At 47.0% G+C, this 6,317-nt stretch overlaps 1 long non-coding RNA gene across 3 annotated transcripts in view; it reads right to left on the bottom strand.

Annotated features, from left to right (window-relative positions):
- LOC136110315 (uncharacterized) overlaps window positions 1-6,052 on the bottom strand; it is a 92,878-nt gene extending 86,826 nt beyond the window's left edge. Inside the window, exons 1-3 of one of the 3 annotated variants that reach the window (XR_011742002.1) lie at window positions 5,754-6,052; window positions 4,682-4,936; window positions 2,999-3,120 (exon numbers count right to left, since the gene is read on the bottom strand). This is a non-coding gene — a long non-coding RNA (uncharacterized lncRNA). The remainder of the gene's footprint in view (window positions 1-2,998; window positions 3,121-4,681; window positions 4,937-5,753) is intronic. The other 2 variants (XR_011742003.1, XR_010652603.2) reach the window with 2 other exon arrangements.
- Window positions 6,053-6,317: the final 265 nt, after the last annotated feature.

The following is a 6,317-nucleotide window of genomic DNA, read 5'->3' as shown; positions in this document are numbered from 1 at the left end:
AATTCCCTCCTGATGGTCCAGACAGTTGATTACCACAAAGGCACACAAACATCTCCCCGAGTTTTGAGTTGATCTTTGCAGACAAGATACAGAGGCACATTTCAGCATGCGAAGTGGAAGAGATCTATTAAGACGTCATCAAGCAAACAGCTGCCAGGGCATGGTTAGCTGTGAAATCACAGAAAATAGATGTTTGGCACTTCCCTTCTCTCATCAGTGCCTGAAAGCAAAGGATGAAAACCAACACGCTTTCAAAGAGATAGTGAGCAGCAGGCGCTGCCCATGCCCCAGCCCTTCAGCAAGATGACTTCACTTTTTGAAGAAAAGGAAGTGGGACATCTGCATGTAAATCAGGGGAATCTCTAGAACAAAAACAAGGAGATATGAAACAACTTTTTGCTATAGCAGTGAGATTGTTCCTCTTTGCTACCCAATTATCTGGTGAGAAGGTAGGAAAGACATTACAGCATGTGGAAAACTCCAGTATCTGTGTACAAATCTCTTGGTCCACTGAAACTAGATGGTCCCGAGGGTTCTGCTGTCACAACCTTATGCATGGTGGCATCTCATCAGTTTACCTTCTTTAATAGAACAAGTGAGGTAAAGAGGACTGAAAAGGACCTTTTCTTCACCCATCAGCTAAAGCTAATTCTGACATAGGCTAAAAGTATAGGTCTGATCTCCTGTATATCACATCATTACTGACCCTCTACAGTCATAAATTAGACTTCGATGCTTATTCATTAGGCATGTTCTGTTGCACAAAACTGCTATTCCTTAGCTCACCGTCTAAACTACAATCTCATTTCCAATAAGGTGTTGATGCACCCATTCAAAGCCAAGAGCATCATCACAAACCATTGCTTTTGCAAGCGTAGTTTACTATGGGAGTCTTTTCTTGCCTCAGCAGGGCATTATCAGGTTGTGCTTTTAGGCTGCAATTGTAGTAATGACAGAGTTCCTTAAATAGGTTTTACTTCATTTATTCTTGTGGAAAGCTCGCAAGACAGAGGTGAGCAAAGCCCCTCTTTTTAGGGCAACTATGCTGGGTAAAGAAGAAGGCTGCCACAGGGAATTTTAATGTCACTTCTTCCCAGAAAAGTCTCACTGCATCACAGGGTGGATCTCCTACATGATAACATTAACTACCATGCTATACCAGCATCCGCTCTATAATTTCTGGAAAATCCCAGAGGAAGGCACGCACACCATGAGCTTGGCTGCGGTGAGTCAGCTGTGACAGCAGTGCCACCGATGCCTTGCAGACAGGCAGCAGGGGTTGCTTCACCTGCCCTCTGCTCACCTGTGTTTTCTGTAACCACGTCAGGTCACCGCACACCCAGAGCAAAGGAAACAGGACACCAGGCACGTGCCTGGGCCACCCCAAGTCCAGCAGTTGTGAGCTACATCATTTCTCCACCCTCCCTTTAAGCATGTACATCGCCAGGACACAATGCTAAAATTGTTTTTATTTCATAATCAATGGCTTTGCGTCCATCTTCTGGTAGGCTAAGAAGCTCGCTGATAACTTCCCAAGTTGGGGCTGTGGCCTTTCTGCTCTCCAACCCCTTTACTATCCCTACAGAAGGATCTGCAACCCCAGCTCCGAAGGTTCCAAAGGCTCCTCTGCTCCCACACAGGACACCTTTCCCTTTGCAGTAAAGAATACAAATTAGACTATTCTACCCTCATTGTACATTTAGGCCTGTCTTATATGGTGGGAACAAATCAAGGCTCATTCATTTAGGCTTATGTTTACACAGCTTAGAAATCAACAGAAGACTAAGAACATCAACTCATGCTTCACAAAATGCTCATCTAGCCCTCTGAAGGGCTCCCATAGCCTTTATTGGCCTCAGAAGTCACCACTCCAGCGTCTGGGAATATTGCACCTTCAGTGGCTTTCCCAGGTTGTGAGCAAGCAACTCTCTGCAACTCAGAGGCAAAAAATGCAATAATATTTTAATCTATTACAAGTATAGTACCAGCAGTGGGCAGTGCATTCAGCTCAGGATTCATCTCCAAAAGAACCACTTTGGCAAAACAACAGGTTGGTGTGAAGACACTGCAGTTTCAATGGAAGTTCTTGTGAAAGGTTTTTCCACTCAAAACCAAGATTTGTTTCCAGCATCCCTGGGGACAGACAGGGTCATAACAACACTGATTCCTCTGGCACAGTCGTCCCTTTCTAAAAGGCCTGACCACACTCCAGAGGGGCTCTAAGAGCCCCTGACCCTCCACAAGCTGTGCCCCTGGAAAGGGATTTATCTGGTCTGGAGCTTTCTACATGACAGGAATCACAGGAGTCAAGAGCATCACTAAGTCTACAGGCAACTGAAAAGCACACATTGGAGTAAAGTCCAGGAGGGAACCATCTCACAGCCTGGTCTCACCTCTCCCCTGGTCTCCAGGGGAAGAAGCTCATGCCAAGAGAGCTGGCAGGAAACACAGGATGCTTTGCCCAGGCTTCGAGAGGTACATCGGGTGCACCATGTCTCTGTGTGCCAAGGGGTCCAGACCGAGCCCACACCTCCCAACAGACACATTTGCACTAATACAAGCCATGCTGCCAGTCAGTAACCCAGACAGAGCATTCTCCCAATAAATCAAAGACTGAAGAGACCCTTAAAGACATATGCAACATCCTAAAATATCAGACCAAGAGTGTGTTGAGGCCAGTTCTTGAACAACAGTGGTAGAAGATGCTGTTCAGAGAGAACACAGGGGTGTTTCTTTTCCCTCCTACCCTGTTGCATCCACACTCACATCTGTTGTAGCGATGGTTTCAGAGGGTACATCCACACTTATTTCCCTTTAGTATTAAGCTCACAAGTGACAGCTCCATTAGCAGATTAACCACTTTTTAAACTATTCGGTATTATTTGTTCAGTTTCCTGTGGCAGATCCCTTAAATTCTTTACTTGCTGTGTAAGAGCACTCTTACCTGTTCCAACCCGATGATGAGAACAGCCCTTGAGCCTGGGGCTGTGGCACTCACCTGGACCACAGGAGACACAAGATCAGTCTAGTCTGGGGCAGGTTCTCCTTCTTGGCTGAAGCTTTGGAACATGACAGTTGTGTGTCAGTATTTGTGTTTCCCGTTGTTCATCGTTCAGCAGCCTGTACCACATGAAAGAAACCCCATCAGAAGACACAATCACACCCTCTCTCCCTCGCATACAAATACAATGGCCTGCCTGTGTATCTTCTTGGCTACAAGACTGGTCCTGGAGCCACAGTAATTCACACAGATTCTAATAACCCAGACTTGCTGCACCACACGAGGCCACTCTCCAGCAAACTGAGATCCCCCTACTAGGGCCTGTGTCAAAGGGGCTACCAGGACATTTTTCATCAAAGGGGTTATGAGTAAGTGTGAGCATCAGACTCCAATTTAGAGAAAGCTCCTGGCTTCCTACCAGCTGAAGACACATTTCCTTCCTTCCTTCCTTCCTCCCTCCCTCCCTCCCTCCCTTTCTCCAGTTCCTCTCTGCTGGGAAGAGCCACCAGGGTTCTTATAGGGAGCAGCTGAGGGACCTGGGGGGTTCAGCTGGAGAACAGGAGCTGAGGGGAGCCCTTCTGATCTCTGAACTGCCTGAAAGGAGCTTGGAGCCAGGGGGGTCGGGCTCTGCTCCCCAGGAACAAGCGCCAGGAACAGAGGAAACGGCCTCAAGTTGCACCAGGGGAGGCTGAGGTTGGATCTGGGGAACAATTTCTTCCCCAAAGGGCTGTGGGGCATTGGAACAGGCTGCCCAGGGCAGTGCTGGAGTCACCATCCCTGAAGCGGGTTAAGAGATGCAGAGATGAGGTTCTTATGGACATGGTTTAAAAGTGGACTGGACAGTGTGAGGTTAATGGTAAGACTCAACAATTTTAAAGGTCTTTTTCAACCTAAACAATTCTATCATTCTACAATTTACTGCTTACATCAGAGAAAATATTATTTGCAACTTCGTTTTCTCTGTCTTTACAGCTTTTCCTTTATGTATTCAAGGACCTAAATCAGCACCCTGTAATACAGCCAAACTACAGTCTCCTATACATGACAAATGGAATTCGTTATCAAGAACAACTTCCAAACACCACTATGTGCTTTGATGTAGTCACCCAAAATATTACTTGTTTTCTTAGGAATAATTGATGTATTCCCAGAAAATCAAGATCTTTTCTGGTTGTTTACTCAGAGGAGGTACTGATTTATCTGAACTCAGTCTACATGAAAGAGTATAAAAGGCTTGTTAGCGTATTTATTGTTTTATCATTCCTATGACACAGGGAAAATCCATTTTTGCAAATGGGGAACTGTGGAGACATTAAATGACTTGTCTGAAGTCACACAGGAAATTTGTGGTGGGCATAGAAAAGAGAATCAGACAGCTCTTCCAAGGTCCCCCACTACCCCATAACCTCTTCCCTGTCCCCGGCACCGTGTGGGGGATCATTGGTCAGGGGGTAGTGACAGTCCCCACCCCTGTAGCTGATCTCACAGGGACAATGGATCTTCCCCTCCTACACAGCCTGAGTGAGAGGTGGTCACTGCTGTCACCCTGCTCCGCAGCACCTCTGGCCACCAAAAAGCATCGCTTGAGTGAGAAACAGAAGCAGGTGAAGGAGCCATGGCCAGCACAGAGCTTGGACCTTCACTTGAGTTCCTTGATAGTCATCAGCAGCAGAAACTTACTTGGAGATGTGGGAAATCTCCAGCCCAGCTCCCAGGATGGCGCTGGGACCAGCTGGCTCTGCAGCACACACCGTCTTTAGAACAAATACCCCTGGGACTGTCTGTTGCCACTGCCACACTGTGCTGGGGGAGCACGCTGCACTCGGGAAAGATGCTGCGCATCTCCCAGTTCCTGGCTGTCTCCACAGGGACACTGGAGAGAATTTTGGCAACGTTCCTCTCTGGGGGGAAGGAATCCATCTGCTGCTGGAAACACTGCGTTAGAGGGGAAAGAACAAAACCAAAGATTGCAAAAGCAATTTTTTCTGCCCACTAACTTCTCAGTCTAGAGGGTTTACTTTGAATTAATATGGGTTGTCTCTGCTCTAGGATTAAAGTTGCTGATTCAGTCCTCAATTACTGTCATCCATCTTTGTTCCTGGACTTACTATCATCCACGCAGGGCAAAAGTCTCTAATTATGGACACCAATTTATGATCTTCCTCCATAGAGTCACCATCAAGGAAACCGCCAGCATGCTGATCGGCTACAAGGTCTTTGTGCCAGTTCGAGTTAATGGGCAACAGAACGGCTCAGGAGGCTTCAGGTGGGGGCAGGTGGAGCTGGGCGGCCACCCAGGACCTCCAGTCTTGCAGAGGTCAGAGCTTCCCTGGCATTTCCCCCAGGCTCCCACAAAACCACTGGAGCACCAATAAATCCCACTTTCAGTTTCTTAGAGCAATAAATACCTGTCCTAGCTTCAAGATTTGTTGGGATGCAAGTCAACTACTAAGAAGCATTTATTATCTAGCAAAATGGCTTGGATTTACTTTTAGTAATCCACATTTTCTCCTGGTTCTGCATCACCAGTCCCTGGTGCTGAGTTGAGAGGCATCAGACCACGCTGCTGTGCCATGGCCAGGCCTCCCAGGAGAAAACTACTGGCACGAACCACCTTCATTAATTGTTGTAACAAGTAGGAGAGGTGCGTGCCAGCGAATAATTACCAGGGGCTGTTCAGGAAAGCCCTGTGAAGTCCCTTAAATAACATTCCCATGGGTATGATGAGGGACTGCACATCAGCCACCCTTACCTGGAGAGGACAGAACCTGCACGGCCACCACGCAGAGAAGCCCAAATCCTCTTCTGGATCTCCTGCGGTCCCACTGGTGTCCGAGGAGGTTTTCACATTGATGCAGACGACTTCATGTCACCCACAGCTGCCCTCACCCGGCTTGGCGGGAAATGCAAACTCCAGCTCTTGCTGCTCTCTCCTGAGCATCCAGATACCCCAAACGAGGAAAACGTAGTGGTTTTGAGAGAGTATTTACTCCTGGCTGGACTTCCCCTGGATATGATTTCAGGGCATGACTGGGTTACGCCCTTGGACCCATTAATTAAACAAAGCTTACATGACAAGAAATGTAGACGTGGCAAAAAATCTCCTCTTGTAAGTGAAGACTTGGCACCTTCTGCACTCAAGGGATCTGGAAGTCCAGCTGAATTAGCGTTGCCGCATGAATTTTTACACGCTTTTGATTTAGGAGCAATTTGGGATTTATTGAGGTAGATCAAATTTTAATATATGATTTTTAATAACTCTTAAGCAACAGTTGATTAATTAAGTGATTTAAAGCAATTCCATGGTATTTGTCTG

Source organism: Patagioenas fasciata, chromosome 20 (genome assembly GCF_037038585.1).
Source record: "Patagioenas fasciata isolate bPatFas1 chromosome 20, bPatFas1.hap1, whole genome shotgun sequence".
Taxonomy (NCBI): Eukaryota; Metazoa; Chordata; class Aves; order Columbiformes; family Columbidae; genus Patagioenas; species Patagioenas fasciata.
Note: the sequence above shows the minus strand (reverse complement) of the source record. Positions and strands in the feature narration are given on the sequence as shown.